This window comes from Salvelinus namaycush, chromosome 4, assembly GCF_016432855.1.
Source record: "Salvelinus namaycush isolate Seneca chromosome 4, SaNama_1.0, whole genome shotgun sequence".
In the NCBI taxonomy this organism is placed as follows: Eukaryota; Metazoa; Chordata; class Actinopteri; order Salmoniformes; family Salmonidae; genus Salvelinus; species Salvelinus namaycush.
Window position 1 is genome coordinate 22,282,259 of NC_052310.1, and position 16,912 is coordinate 22,299,170.

At 41.1% G+C, this 16,912-nt stretch overlaps 1 long non-coding RNA gene across 1 annotated transcript; it reads left to right on the top strand.

Annotated features, from left to right (window-relative positions):
* The first annotated feature begins 15,048 nt into the window (after positions 1-15,048).
* LOC120045529 lies at positions 15,049-16,223 on the top strand. Its single transcript, XR_005476716.1, has 3 exons — positions 15,049-15,173; positions 15,836-15,926; positions 16,168-16,223. It is a non-coding gene; the product is annotated as an uncharacterized LOC120045529 (long non-coding RNA).
* Positions 16,224-16,912: the final 689 nt, after the last annotated feature.

The window sequence follows — 16,912 nt, forward strand, 5'->3', positions numbered from 1 at the left end:
AGCCCTGAGAACATGCCCCTTGGCCCTCCCATTCGCCAAGTGCCCTTTAAGCACGTCGTCAAGTTCGCTACCGATGTCAGTCATGTCTTTAGGAGGTACTGTACTTACCTTGCTTACAATTTATGATGAATGTCTTGTTGCAGAAATAAATAGGCCTGTGCGATAAAAAAAATATATATAATTAAAAGTTTTTGCTTCAGAGGCAGTTGGTACAGTATGTTATGAATTTTGAGATATGAATTAAGAAAGTGTTTTTTTTTCTTCATTTTGAGCACTTGCCCTCTGAAACGTCTGTGCACAGCCCTGGACTTGATCCAGTGATAGATGAGGCGGGATAGTGTAATGGGGATATGACAAAGTATGATCTTTTGATGCTTTTATCCAACGTATTACGTCGTATACAGCATTTGGCCCATGCTGGAATTACCAACTCCCAACCAACTGAGCCATCAAAGCCAGATAAATGCAGTGTACAGTCTGCTGCTGTAGTATATTGGCACTTTACAATGGAGTGCAATGTTTGGTTTTCTCTTTTCAAAACTGGTTGAATGGACATTTTTTACACTATGGGCACCTACAATTTACACTTCATGACCAAAATGATGTGAGCACCTGCTCGTCGAACATAACGGCCCAACGCCCCATTATATTGGTGTTTCTATTATTTTGGCAGTGACTTGTAGATAGAGTGGCTTGCGAAAGTATCCCCCCCTTGGCATTTTTCCTATTTTGTTGCCTTACAACCTGGAATTAAAATAGATTTGGGGGGGGGGGGTTGTATCATTGATTTACACAACATGCCTACCACTTTGAAGATACAAAATATTTTTTATTGTGAAACAAACAAGAAATAAGACCAAAAAAATGAAAACTTGAGCATGCATAACTATTCACCTCCCCAAAGTCAATACTTTGTAGAGCCACCTTTTTGCAGCAATTACAGCTGCAAATCTCTTGGGGTATGTCTCTATAAGCTTGGCACATCTAGCCACTGGGATTTTTGCCCATTCTTCAAGGCAAAACAGCTCCAACTCCTTCAAGTGGGATGGGATCTGCTGTGTACGACAATCATTAAGTCATACCACATAATTCTCAATTGGATTAAGGTTTGGGCTTTGACTAGGCTATTCCAAGACAATTAAAATGTTTCCCCTTAAACCACTCAAGTGTTGCTTTAGCAGTATGTTTAGAGTCATTGTCCTGCTGGAAGGTGAACCTCCATGCCAGTTTCAAATCTCTGGAAGACTGAAACAGGTTTCCCTCAAGAATTTCCCTGTATTTAGTGCCATCCATCATTCGTTCAATTCTGACCCGTTTCCAGTCCCTATAAAACAATATATATATATATATCCGTTATTTTACCAGGTAAGTTGACTGAGAACACGTTCTCATTTACAGCAACGACCTGGGGAATAGTTACAGTATAGTTAATGATAGTTAATGAGCCAATTGTAAACTGGGGATTATTAGGTGACCGTGATGGTTTGAGGGCCAGATTGGGAATTTAGCCAGGACACCGGGGTTAACATCCCTACTCTTACGATAAGTGCCATGGGATCTTTAATGACCGTCAGAGAGTCAGTATCCCTGCCGATGAAAAACATCCCCACAGCATGATGCTGCCACCACCATGCTTCACTGTGGGGGTGGTGTTCTCGGGGTGATGAGAGGTGTTGGGTTTGCACCAGACATAGAGTTTTCCTTGATGGCCAGAAAGCTCAATTTTAGTCTCATCTGATCAGAGTACCTTCTTCCATATGTTTGGGGAGTCTCCCACATGCCTTTTGGCGAACATCAAACGTGTTTGTTTATTTTTTTCTTTAAGCAATGGCTTTTTTTCTGGCCACTCTTCCGTAAAGCCCAGGTCTGCGGAGTGTACGGCTTAAAGTGGTCCTATGGACAGATACTCCAATCTCCGCTGTGGGGCTTTGCAGCTCCTTCACGGTTATCTTTGGTCTCTTTGTTGCTCCTCTGAATAATGCCCTCCTTGCTTGGTCCGTGGGTTTTGGTGGGCGGCCCTCTCTTGGCAGGTTTATTGTGGTGCCATGTTCTTTCATTTTTTTAATAATGGATTTAATGGTGCTCAGTGGGATTTTCAAAGTTTCTGATATTTTTCTATAACCCAACCCTAATCTGTACTTCTCCACAACGTTGTCCCTGACCTGTTTGGAGAGCTCCTTGGTCTTCATGGTGCCGCTTGCTTGGTGGTGCCCCTTGCTTAGTGGTGTTGCAGACTCTGCGGCCTTTCAGAACAGGTGTATATATGCTGAGATCATGTGACAGATCATGTGACACTTAGATTGCACACAGGTGGACTTTATTTAACTAATTGTGTGACTTCTGAAGGTAATTGGTTGCACCAGATCTTATTTAGGGCCTTCATAGCAAAGGGGGATTATAATATATTTGCACGCACAACTTTTCCATTTTTTATTTTTTGACACAAGTTATTTTTTTCATTTCACTTCACCAATTTGGACTAGTTTGTGTATGTCCAGTATATGAAATCCATTTAAATTACAGGTTGTAATGCAACAAAATAGTAAAAACACCAAGGGGGATGAATACTTTTGCAAGGCACTGTAGACCACTAAACACTTGAACAACTACTTTATTCAAACCGAACCTATTCAAATATATTTCCTGTTCAAATATATTTCCTGTTCAAATCTATTTCCTGTTCAAATCTTGGCTACAGCTACAGCTATGTTAATACTGGAATACCAGTGAGAGGCCACCACTCTCACTCTTAATAATTCATTAGTTAGAGTCCTCAAATTAACCCACTGGCATTTCCACTCCTGTCCCCTGGGCACTTCTCCTATATCTCCTATGTCTAATGGCAGTAAACGCCTGTCCACACTGCCACTGACCAGCCAGACCCACATACCCAGTTCATCCCAACGGGAGGTCCTTCACATACCAGGCCTCGCCAATGTCCAGATGGCACTGAATGGCTCTAGTGCCAGTGCCCCATCCATCTTTCTTCAAAGAGAGAGGTGAAGTGCCAGGCATTCTCCACGTGTGACCTATAAGCCTGGTACACTTACAGGTGCAAAAGGCCACCTCTGTCTTCAGTGTCTGTACAGTGGCGTAGCTCAGTTTTACAAGGTCTGACCAAGATAGACCAAAGTATCAGCTATCACACCATATAAAGTAACAACCTCCATATGTACTTTATTTGTTTCAGAAAATGCAACTGGATTCATGTGAACTCCGTCAGACACCGTAAAAGGCATTTCATTTTTACAATTATTGTCCTACAAGTGTATAAGGCCTTGATTGTTTCATTCTAAAATGAGATTAATCAAATATCTAATACAAATCCCCAAACTTCTTTTTGTTTTCTTTGATAGCACTATTAAATGCTCCAGGACAATTTTCTTTAGCATTTTGGCATGCTTTCCAGATTTAGAACACAAAACAACATTTATAAAGCAAACATTATCCCTTAGCACAACAAATGCTTCAATTGTTTAAGCACATGTTGCAAAAATGTATCTTAAAGGAGTTAGCCATCAAAGTTGACAATAGATACTCAAAACAGACATATTTTTGCCTCTAAAAATGTAAGTTCAATACAAATATTTGTTTAATATGGAAAATGACTAATTTGAAAATCCCCAATAAAAACATAACCATTCTATCAGATCTTTCAGTACTCTGACGGAGTTGACATTAGACACAAATGTGATGGAGTTTGTGTTCTACAGAGTTTCAAATTTAATTTATCTTCTTCATTCAAGTGGTATTCACAGTAGCAATTTCCTTTTTTCTCAGTTGCTTTCTGACTTTAAGACCTAATGAAACGTAACATATGTGAACCAAAATTCATATTCTATTTTAATGTGGTTGTGACCATGGTGATTTCAATATTGTGTGTTTAAGTCTATCAAAAGTGGAGAACCATGAGTGGTCTTGTTGCACTACATGTTATGAGGATATGAATAAGCGGTCCTTATGGTATAGCTGACCCTGCTCATTCCTGATTCATTTAGGATTTTAGACAAATCTGAAGGAGTTGACCAAATCTCTGTACACATCTTTTAGGAATCAAAGTTTTGAGAGATCTATTATTTAAAGTCACAGAGTGTCACGCCCTGTCCTTAGAGATCCTTTTTATTCTCTATGTTTGGTTGGGTCAGGGTGTGACTCGGGTGGGAAAATCTATGTTTTCTATTTCTTTGTTGTTTTGCCGAGTGTGGTTCCCAATCAGAGGCAGCTGTCTATCGCTGTCTCTGATTGGGGATCATATATAAGTTGTGATTTTACGTTTGGGTTTTGTGGGGTGTTATTTTCTGTTTAGTGTCTGTGCCTGACGGAACTGTTCGCTTTTGTTTTTGGATTTGTTATTTTTGTTTGAGTGTTTCTTGTAATAAATATCACAAACACTTTCCACGCTGCGCTTTGGTCCACTTTTCCTTCCACCGACGATGAGCGTTACACAGAGGGCTATTGCAAGAAACTACATTTTTGGGAGAGTTTGAAATTGTGATCCTTTGCTCCGGACAAGGGCATTTCAAGGTATAGAGACAATGTGGAAATGAAAAATCTTGAATATATTTAGAAAATTCCCAAAACAAATATTTTCCCTTATAAAATTCTACTAAATGTACATTTTAAAGTCAAATAATGCATCATAATCCTTTTTTTCCAACTATAAAAATAAACCGGGCAAGGATTGTCCTGACTTATAAGAATCCCTGAGATAATTTCCTACTATTCTACACGGTTTGCCATGAGGCTGCGAGAAAATGTTGCAGTTTTAAAGCTAAAAACCTGTCATTCAAAAAAATAGAAAATGACGTGTTCATGTGCTATCTGGGAAACCTGACCTCCGGGGGCCCGAAAGCCAAAAAATACAGAATATAATAATGTTGTGGAGGTTGATCGTGTGGTCATAAGATTCATAAGAGCATTTAACTGATAGGAAGGTGTGTTTAACTTTGATATGTTCACATACTGTATCGCCATATTTATTTGATTTCATGCCACATGAAATGTCACACATACAAATAAATCAAGTACACGTACAAAATGATGCACTTGATTAAGAATCATAGAGGGTAAACAAAAAAAGTCTACGAATTATTTCCATTGTGGTCCTCTTTCATGATAGCCCTTTGCAAGTTTGATATACACTACATGACCAAAAGTATGCGGACACCTGCTCATCGAACATCTCATTCTAAAACCATGCAAATTAGTATGGAGTTGGTCCCCCCTTTGCTGCTATAACAGCCTCCACTCTTCAAGGAAGGCTTTCCACTAGATGTTGGAACATTGCTGTGGGGACTTGCTTCCATTCACCCACAAGAGCATTAGTGAGGTCGGGCACTGATATCAAATCACATTTTATTGGTCACATACACGTGTTTAGCAGATGTTATTGTGGGTGTAGCGAAATGGTTGTGCTTCTGGTTCCCGACAGTGCGGCAATATCTAACAAGTAATATCTAACAATTCCACAACAGATACCTAATATACACAAATCTAAGTAAAGGAATGGAATTAAGAATATATAAATTTATGGATGAGCAATGTCAGAGCGGCATAGACTAAGATACAGTTGATAGTATAGAATAGAGTATATACATATGAGATGAGTAATGCAAGATATGTAAACATTATTAAAGTGACATTATTAAAAGTGACTAATGTTCCATTTCTTAAAGTGACCAATGATTTCAAGTATGTGTATGTAGGCTGCAGACTCTCTGTGCTAGTGATGACTATTTAACAGTCTGATGGCCTTGAGATAGAAGCTGAGAGATTAGGTCTGGCGTTCCAAGTCATCCCAAGGTGTTCGATGGGGTTGAGGTAAAGGCCAGTCAAGTTCTTCCACACCAATCTTGACAAACCATTTCTGTATGGACCTCGCTTTGTGCACGGGGACATTGTCATGCTGAAACAGGAAGGGCCTTCCCCAAACTGTTGTCACAGAGCTGGAAGCACAGAATTTTCTAAAATGTCATTGTATGCTTTAGCGTTAAGATTTGCCTTCACTGGATCTAAGGGGCCTAGCCCCAGACCATTATTCGTCCTCCACCAAACTTTACAGTTAGCACTATATATTGGGGCAGGTAGTGTTCTCCTGGTATCCGCCAAACCCAGATTCATCCGTCGGACTGCCAAATGGTGAAACGTGATTCAGCACTCCAGAGAACGCCATTTCCACTGCTCCAGAGTCCAGCCGACACTTGGCATTGTGAAATGGAAACCCATTTCATGAAGCTTCCGACAAACAGTTATTGTGCTGACGTTGCTTCCAGAGGCAGTTTGGAACTCGATAGTGAGTGTTGACAGACGATTTTTACTCGCTACGTACTTCAGCACTCGGGCGTTTCCCTTCTGTGAGCTTGTGTGGCCTACCACTTCGGGGCTGAGCCATTGTTGCTCCTGAGCGTTTCCACCTCACAGTAACAGCACTTACAGATGACGGGGCAGCTCTAGCAGGGCAGAAATTTGACGAACTGACTTTTTGGAAAGGTGGCATCCTATGACAGTGCCACGTTGAAAGTCACTGAGATCTTCAGTAAGGTCATTCTACTGCCAATGTTTGTCTATGGAGATTGCAAGGCTGTGTGCTCGATTTTATACACCTGTCAGCAACGGGTGTGGCTGAAATAACTGAATCCACTCATTTGAAGGGGTGCTCACATACTTATGGTGATGTAGTGTATGCGGAAGGAGGAAGCTAAAATGGCAGGTCAATTTGGTTATTTTGTCATAAATACCCCAAAAACGTATACATACTATACATAAAGGAACGCTATTTGGTCATCAATGGGCTAGGAGGGAATTCTCACAGAGGCACACACTATCCATAAACCAGGATTTCACCTTCCTTTTAAAGCTACACCAAGTGGGAATAGTTTTAACAGACCGAGGCAGACTATTCCACTCAGAGGCTCCTGAATATAAAAAGGTATCATTCCCTGAATCTGTTTAGATTTTTTAGCAAATTTATTGAAAAATGAAATACAGAAATATCTAAGTATTCACGTCCCTTTGCTATGACACTCCACATTGAGCTCAGGTGCATCCAATTTTCTTTGATTCTCCTTGTGTCACACCCTGATCTGTTTCACCTGTCTTGTGATTGTCTCAATCCCCTCCAGGTGTTGCTTATTATCCCTGGTGTATATATCCCTGTGTTTCCTGTCTCTCTGTGCCAGTTCGTCTTGTATGCTTTTCAAGTCAACCAGTGGATTTCCCGTACTCCTGCTTCTATTCTCTTTTGCTAGTCCTCCCGGTTTTTTACCCTTGCCTGTTTTCTGGACTCTGTACCTGCCTGCCTGACCATTCTGCCTGCCCTGACCTCGAGCCTGCCTGCCACTCTGTACCTCCTGGACTCTGAACTGGTTTTGACCTTTTGCCTGTCCACGACCATTCTCTTGCCTATCCCTTTTGGATTATTTAATAAATATCAAGACTCAAACCATCTGCCTCCCGTGTCTGCATCTGGGTCTCGCCTTGTGCCCTTATGACCAAGAACCCAATGACCACTCTGACAGAACTACAGAGTTCATTGGCTGAGATGAGAGAACCTGCCAGAAGGACAACAGTCTCTACAGTACTTCACCAATCTGGGCTTTTTGCGAGAGTGGCCAGACGGAAGCCACTCCTGAGAAAAAGGCACATAACAGCACCCTTGGAGTTAGCAAAAAATGCACATGAAAGACTGAGTGTAAGGCAAAAAAGTATGTGTTCTGATGAGACAAAAATGTATCACTTTGGCCTGAATGCAAGGTGTCTTGAGAAAACCAGGCACAAGCATGGTGGTGGCAGCATCATGCTATGGGGATGCTTTTTAGCGGCAGGGACTGGGAGACTGATAAGGCTAGAGGCAACAATGAATCAAGCCAAATGCAGGCAAATCCTTGACGAGAACCTGCTTCAAAGTACAAACAGCCTTAGACTGCGGTGAAGATTCACATTCTAACAAGACGATGAACACAAGCATACAGCCAAAGCAACACTGGAATGGCTTCAGAACAAGAATGGGAAAGTCCTTGATTGGCTCAGCCAAAGCCCAGACTTCAATCCCATTTAAAATATGTGGAAAGACTTGAAGATTGCTGCTCAACACTGCTCCCCAATTAACTTAATAGAGCTTGAGAAAATCTGCAAGGAAGAATGGGAGAAAATCCCCAAATCCAGATGTGCAAAGCTGATACAGACATACCCAAGAGGACTCAAAGCTGTAATCACTGCCAAAGGTACTTCTACAAAGTATTGACTCAGGGGTGTGAATACTTATGTAAATTAGATATATGTATTTCCTTTCTAATAAATTAGCAAAAATTTAAAAAAGCATGTTTTCACTTTGTGGTATTGTGTGTAGATTGGTGAGAAAAATATATTTAATAAATGTTGAATTCAGGCTGTAACACAACAAAATGTGGAATAAGTGTTCTAAGAGTTCTAAGAGTTCTTTCTGAAGGCTCTGTACATACTGACGTCATACGCATGCATACAGGATGTTAGATTGAGCATAGCTGCTTTGCTTGAGTCCATACCTCTGTTTTCCTAAGAGTGGCTATCTAACAAACATGGGATATCAAGTTGCATAAACATAGAGAATATAGACAACATGAATTACAGTAAAATATACAGTATGAAGAAACTAAAAACTACCAGCTGCAATAGTCCAAGCCAGAACTATTTCTTGACAATCCAGTTTTATCAACTTTATGAGACTGCTCTGTCGTACATTACATCTTCGGTCAAGCTGAGTGACCTTGTGTTATGAGGTCGGCCTAAACCGGATGAACCAAAACTAAACACTACCGGACAGTTGTTTGGAATCCCAACACAGGCCTGAGTCGTTTTGAGGGGTCTCAGGGCATTGTTTATAACGATCCAAATGAATTACAACAAGGATTTTGACTGAATTAGCGAGGCTCCCTTGTGAAATCAGAGCAACGGAGTGTTGCGAAGCCTTGAAACCTCAAAAATGTGATTTAGGAAGAGAGAGGAGGCGAGGGTGGGTGAGATGACTGGTTAACTCTGAGACATTGAATTAATGAGAAGTCTCTTCTCTTCCCAGCATGCAATAGCGTAGAGCTTTGATGACTGTCTGAGTAGCGATGAAAGTAGAAAGAGTCCAGCAGGGGTTTACTGTACCTTACTAATTTCTTTGCTTTAAAATGTATGATACACATTCTACAATAACAGAATATGGAAAAAATGACCTTGGCCTCCTGTAATCCAAACCATCAAATTATATATTTTAAGTTTGTTCACAGACTGTATTTAACACCAAGTAAATGTTTTTACGATGAATTTGACCCCAATTCCCAACTGTTCACTGTCACCCAAATCAGATAGGGAACATTCCTTCATTTCTTTGCTTTAAAATTCATGATAAACATTCCACATTAACAGAATATGGAAAAATATGACCTTGGCATCCCATCATTCGAACCATCAATTTATAAATGTTAAGTTTGTTCCGAGACTGTATTGAGCACCAAGGAAACGTTTTACGATGAAATTGGTCCCAACTCTCAACTGTTTACTGTGTCCCCTAAATCAGGTAGGCACATTCCTTCATGTGATGTGGGAGTGCCGTGCTGTTAAATGCTCTGGGACAACATTATCAAATTAATTTCCAAGTGCATGAATGTAAATATTCTGTGCTTTGCATCTATTATGTTAATTAACTATGATAGCTCTTTGAATCTCTCAATCAATCAGAGTAGATTGCTGCCTGCCAGCAGTACTGCTGCAAAAACAGTTGGTGGCTCTTAGATGGCAATCACCTCACTCTCTCCCAATTCACCAGTGGATACAGTTGCAATTAGAAGTTGTAACGTTAAAACGATTGACGGCGAGAATGAATGGTGCTAGTCAAGGAACAATTGAGGCCTGGACATATATATATATGACTGTGTAAAGAATAATCTATGAAGCCCAACACATACAAAAAAAAAGATATATGTACCTTTTTCATATTTTTCCTGTCTTTCTTGTTCAGGTCCATGGGGGAAGCGGTTGGTTGTGGGAGGGGGGGACTAACAAGCAACTCTAGTTGCTAGGGGCGTGGGAAGGGATGGAAAACATGGTTTCCGGGTGGGGGGGTGGGAGGAAGTCGTCGGATGGGTGGGGTTGGGGAAGTGGGGTGGAAGGTTGTGGTTGGAGGAAGACGTTGGATGGGTGGGGTTAGGGAAATGGGTTTTTATTTATTTATTTTATTTAACCTTTATTTAACTAGGCAAGTTAATTAAGAACAAATTCTTATTTTACAATAATGGCCTACCCCAGCAAAACCCTCCCCTAACCCGGACGACGCAGGACCAATTGTGCGCCACCCAATGGGACTCCCGATCACGGCCGGTTGTGATACAGCCCGGGGTTGAACCAGGATCTGTAGGGTTGGGAGATTGTGGTTGGAGGAAGACGTTGGATGGGTGGGGTTGGGGAAATGAGGTGGGAGGTTGTGGGTGGAGCCTCAATTCTCTTTTCATTTTTTTATTTTGTTACTTACTAAATGTATTGTTACTTTTTGGCTCTGTGTCATGATCATGGTGATCAATGCTTTGTAGTTGTGTTCCTTTTTAAAACATGATTATGTATTCTTCTTTTGAGTAGCAGCCCCATGGGTGGATGCGAGCTAACTATTAAATTATATACATTTATGTATTGTGCATGTAGCCCACCCCCCCAACAAGACAAAGATATATATATATTTGGTCACCCCAAATATCCACACTACTGAATAGTCCTTCTGTCCATATAGCATTTTGATTAGACTGAAACAGTGATGATGAGGCACAGCGCAGGCCCCAAAGCCAAACCATTGGCTTTTCCCCATGCGCCTAGATGATACAGATGGATTACCATAGTAGAAGTACATGGGATTTTGTTTTGTCCCAAAAGTAGCATGGAAATGAAGTGGAAAATGGGATATAAATGAAAATGTGGGCGAGTCGAGTGACAATAGAGTGTTTACACAGTGACAGAGACAGCAACAAGGCTCCTCTATGTCTCTTCATCAGAGCCGTCCCACGCTAGAACAAAATAACTTCTCCCAGTCCCAGCTCTTCTCTATGGGCTCCTGATGAAGAATCTTGTGTTGAGGAGAAAACCGGAGCGGGCCGGTCCTAAAACTGTATATAAAGGGGGGTTTGCTTTGTGTCTTGTTTGGAGTGTCAGCAGGCCAGTGCAGCTGCATGCAGACTTTCAGGCGGCATCAGAAAAACACCCCCATAAACGAAGAGACTATTGTGTTCACCCGATTGATCTTTCATAAGGCAGTGGAGGCTAGACAGGCTGACTTTGGTGGGGCATGGATGGTGGGGTTGACAAACAAGCGAGCCAGTGTCTGTGGCAGGGGACTGAGGCTGCAGGTGCTGAGAGCACACTTGGTTGGCGCACTAGTCCTCCCTCAGATGCCAATGATGACATTTCCTGGCTGTGCCTATACACAAGGAGGCATCCCAGCAACGGCGCTATGTCCTGGGGCAATGAATAATAGGCCACCGGAGGGTACAAAGCACGCGCGCGCACGCACACACACAGAGTCACACAGCAGTTAAAGATAATCTGTTTTTGTGGGGGAGGCAGGCTGAGCTGAGCCTGTCTTGGGGTCTGTGTGAACTGCAGTGCTAGGCATTCCACAGGGGTGGCGGAGGGAAATCACTTTATGTGTCGCGGTCTAAGCCAGCAGCCAGCGACGACCCCATGCACCAAGACCGAGCCAGGGGACGTTAATCAGCCACTGCGCCAACTCATAGACTTAAAACTGTTCATATTAGAGAAAGTTTACTGCAAGTAACTCTCACTCCCTTCTGGATTTGGGGAAAATCTGTTTATTACTCAGGTGTATTCAAAACAGGACAAGTGCCTGTCTGATGAAGACAGTTTTATTGAACAGACAGCGGCAGGCAGTGACTCTACAGACCTGTCTGAGAAAAAGCACAACTCTGAAGGATGTGGGTTCAAAACCCTGATGTGTATGAAATGTTCTGACCTCTTGGCCTTAATTAACAGAATTGGCTCAGCTTTTTCTTGAGTTATTTTCAGGTGTGCATTGTTTGCTGTCCAGGAGGATAGAGGAAGTCCTGGAGTCCTTTCCTGGACTCGGAATAGGCGCCCTGGTCTCAGGCAGTCAGAACATAATGTTTGGGAGGGCAGCCTGGATCCAAATTTGGCAGCCTGGCAGAAAAGGGATGTGCGATAAGTCAAAAGCCAAATAAGTAACCCGTATTTTTAGTAGCACACACACACTTCACACACACACTTCCTTCCTCACACACACACTCACCCAGGCCAGGCTGCACCTCTTTTCACACGGCCACTGTTTTGACTGGGAATCAATCTTCCAGTTGATATGGCACGTGAGAGCAAGCTGCTCTTCATCGAAAGCCTGTCCCCACTGCAAACAACCAGGGCTGGCCTGTCTTGTCTGGCCTCTGCCCACATGCCTGAGAGAATATGTCCTGTTTGTTTTAATGGCCATGGAACCATGGATGTTGTGCACAGGTCATCTCAATGAATGGGCATCCTCATGTGATTTATGTTTTAGATTAACCATTCTAAATGTAGCGTTATTCAATTCGTCACTATTTTTGGGGAGAATGGAGATTGAAGAATGAAGGATAGTACAAATAAATGGTCAATAATAATCTTCATTTAAATCGTAAATGCTTAGCGTCAACTCTAAGGAATTATGAATGTAAAATGTAAAACATAAATTACTCCTTGACATATGATCAAGGAAAAGCGGATATATGGGGTGAGGGGTAAGATATTGTCAGAGATCTCTTGAGTAGCCCACATGGCTCGTCTCTGGTATGGGAACTCATTAGATTCCCAGTGGGGGTAGGGGCAACCTGCCCCACCATGGAAGCCACTGATGCGACCCAGGGCAAGCTGTCTCATAGACACAATAAAAATACATGGCCAGGAACTGCTTGAATTAATAAAGATTGGAAGCTAAATAAAGGCGAATAAAGGGCAATAAAATAAACGTTTTACAAGCACACTACTTCAGGACATCATCATTGCCCTATTGAACATTTTCAACAATACTGGTGGGGTTGTGAGCTATTTTGTATTAAAAAACAGCAGGAAGGTATTCATACTTTTCAGTAATGTGATGTCCGTGGGTCTTCAGGAAGCTTCAGGGGTTTATCAGTCACCGTCAGACTTATCATGACAGAGGGAGGAGGAGGGAGGAGAGGAAGGGCTGATAGACCTCCAGAAAGAAGACGAGAGGGAGAGAGGGAAGTGGACAGCGGTGTTGGGGACGAGCCTTCCACACTAGACCATCCCCACCTCCTTCAAACAGGGAGGAGACCCCTCCTCCCCCCATCTCTCTCTCTGTCTTCCCCACTTCTGCTTCCCGTCTCTGTTCACAACAAGCACTATTGAAGTACGGGCAGAAAAACAGTAATATTTTACCCTGCAAAACAAAGCCCCCTTTTATCAAAAAGCACTCTTATCTACCAGGTTCCATCTAGTACCTCCTACAGAAAGCTTTATAGCATCTATTTTAGCTCTGTGTAGACTATTCTTAAACCTGCTGAGCCAGCTATTAGACTCAGGCAAACATACAGTACATGGCTATTAGTGTATCTTTTGGAAATGAAGTATGTGTACTTTGAGGTAAATGAAACATCTCCATTAGTTTCAGAAAGAAACAACCACTTGAAACCACAGAAAGCTTGCTTTTCAACCCAGTTTTTTCATTTTAGAGTGCATGTGATAGAATGGCACAGAATAGGATGTAATTGGTTTATCGTCATAAAACATAATAACGAGATAGTAACCTTTTCCCTCAGTTTGTTTGGTTTAAAAGCTACCTGTGACATTTCATGTAATTTATATTCAAAGGTGTTTCAAATAGCCAACCTCTGACTCCGTCAGTGAACAAAGTAATTGCTAGTTGTACATGACATAAAACATGTTATGTAGTCAATTATAAGTGAGGAGAAGAAGTGTAAGAAGGGTAAACAAACTAACTTATTTGACAGAGTCTGGGCAGGTAGGGAGAAACAAGTTGGGACATTCAAGCGAGGGCAGGTTTTTATGAATGGACGTTTTTTTTCTAACTTTCCCCCTCTCTGGCTTTGGTGAATGAAAAACAACTGGAAACCTAGTATAAAGACTCTTTGACGTCCCAAACTCTGATTGGCTACTGCTTTTCTAACTCCGCCCATGGTTGCTAGGGACCCAGACAGTCTCATAGCGGATTGGTTCAAAGAGAGAGCCTAGATTTCATTCATAAGTCAGGTCATTCATTAAGACAAAGGAAGAAATTCGAGCCCTTGAAAGAGGAAATCCACGAATCACCAAGTCATTTGGCCAAGCGAGCGACAGAGAGCAAGAAAAGCAAGTCTACGTAGTCCAAATCAACACTCAAGTCTGGAAAAGAATTGACAACATTGTTTTTTGGGGCATTTCTGTCCCATGCTTATAACACACGCATTAAGCTTTTCATTTTCTTATTGTTGACTATTATAAGCAAGGTGAGGTTAAAACAGTTATTTTAGTTGCCCTCTGTAGCCCATACAGTTGAGACGCGACATCTGTTTCTTTTCACATTATCCACGGTTCCATTTTCTCTCTGGGCATTGATGTAGCCTAAATAGAAAGTATAGGCCTATACTTTTTAGTAAGAAAGGACTATACTTTTTTAGTAAGAAAAGCCTATACAATTTGTCTATTGTAGTTTTATACGTGCATGTCCTATAAAATCACAATTTATTGGTTTGCCTGACGATTTTACAACTGCAAATTCTACATGATTATTCTATTTAGCCGACAAAAACCTATATGAGCCACATTTCAAATAACATATTATAACTATAGAAGAGCAAATGGCACATTGCATAGGCTTGTTTATTGAGTTAATTTTGTGCGGTATCTGATGACTGTCTATCCCGAACCACAGACTACAGTCTAGCTAGCGGTAAAGGTGGCACCAGCCCGCTGGGTAATCGCTCGCCATAGCTTCCCCTCTCTGCATTTTTTTGTGAATGGAGCTCATTAGGTATGCAGCTTTCTCCCAGCTCCATTCACAACTATCGCTCCCCCTTGTCCCTCTCTCCCTGCAGGCTGCGTGGATCACATTCAACTCAGCCTAAATGATCACAAACGGTTAACGGATGGATTATAAAATGGATGGATATTTGGACCAGCAAGTGCCTTACACTTTAGCAAATGTACGTATGTATAAAGTCATGTATTTTATTATGCTGTACTCAATTTTAGGACTTGGTTACCGGGCTTTCTCTTTCGATCGCCCGTTGCATGCGATTTATTTGAAGCAACTATGTGCGCGATGAAAACTATTTTCAGTTCGGTTCTAAACTATCAAAAGGTCTGCACAATTTTTTGAACTAAATAATATAAATGACAGCTTTTATTTTACACTGTTTATTAACATATTTCTTGTCTCTAGACAGGAGATGTTGACAGTGTAACACCGAAAATGGGCTAACAATTTGAGAGGGCAAATGGAACGATAAAGCGCGTTTGAGTTGCATCACTATTGCAATTCACAGAGACAACCAGCATTGTTTTTCTGTTGTGGTATATAATTTTTTTGGTCTGAAATTATAAGAAAAAAAATAAAAACACAGAAAGTTACAACTATAATGATAATAATTATAATAATTAGGCTACTGAAAATATGAAAATAATAGCCTTGTAATATCCAAATTATAATGTAATACGTACTTATTTTAGTATTTATAGCCATATTGACGAATTAACTAAACCAATTAGTGACAGTGGGCATGTTCTATGTAGCCTGTGACATCAAAGGGTGTACTACATGTTTGATTGTATTTTCCAGTTCTGTAATATTTCTGATGCTTTGCAGAAGTCACAAGGAAATGGACCCCTAAATAGACTGTTGATGGCAGCGAAAAGGAAATACATGGACACGGAATTACCCCCTCAGGAATCTGAAGGTAAAGTTAGAACTCCAAAGGAAGCTCGTAATGGCCTAAAGTCCCTTTGCATGACACGTTTACCTCGTCAATGCTTTGCCTACCAATCCGGCAAGCAGATATATCACTTCTATTTATGGATTGATAAATATGTCTTAACTTGTCTAAACCTGAACTAGCTGACATGACATGTGTCTAATGATCTTTGACCTTGTTGTTCTGTTGTATTCATGTGTGTGTGTGTGTGTGTGTGTGTGTTTAGACCTCTTTCAGGATTTAAGCCAACTTCAGGAGACATGGCTCACTGAAGGTAATGTGTTTATTTAAAGTTTTAATTGTGTATGTTTCAGTGGCATAGGCAATGATGAAAACATATGAGTGGTATGGCAAAATACCAACATAAACGGGGAAATGTCAACAATATTTCTACATGCAAGATACTATGTTAAAATATGCATTTGATCTATTGAACATTAGTCGTATTGATACCCTGGAGGACCAGCCTTGGTCAGACAGATATGAACATGGAAATGGTCCATAACAACGTCTATTGATATAGTTGTGTGTGTGAGTGGGTGGGTTTGATCCCAATTGCTCAGTTAATGACTTCTTGGTTGATGAGAACACTTGGATAAAATACTTAAACTATGCTTATAAATCTGTCATACCACCACTAAGCAGCAATGGCTTCAAACAATTCTTGGTCATGATAGAGCTCATTTCTCCAGAAGTATATGTATTCAATTTCTACAGATGTATTAATATAGAGTGGGACTGAAATAATCTACAGTATGATAATTGCAATGAATTGGTATATAAGTTATGTGTACCAAATAGTCATCAGGCTACACCAGGAAAGGCCTAATATTGTGTGCTAGACACACAATACACAGGGTGAAGTACCAAGACTTTGTTTCTTACAGTAAAACGAGGACGTTTAGGAAGTGATGAAACCCTCGGGGAGTTAAAACATGCTGATGCAATACACATGGCCATTAGTGACAGAA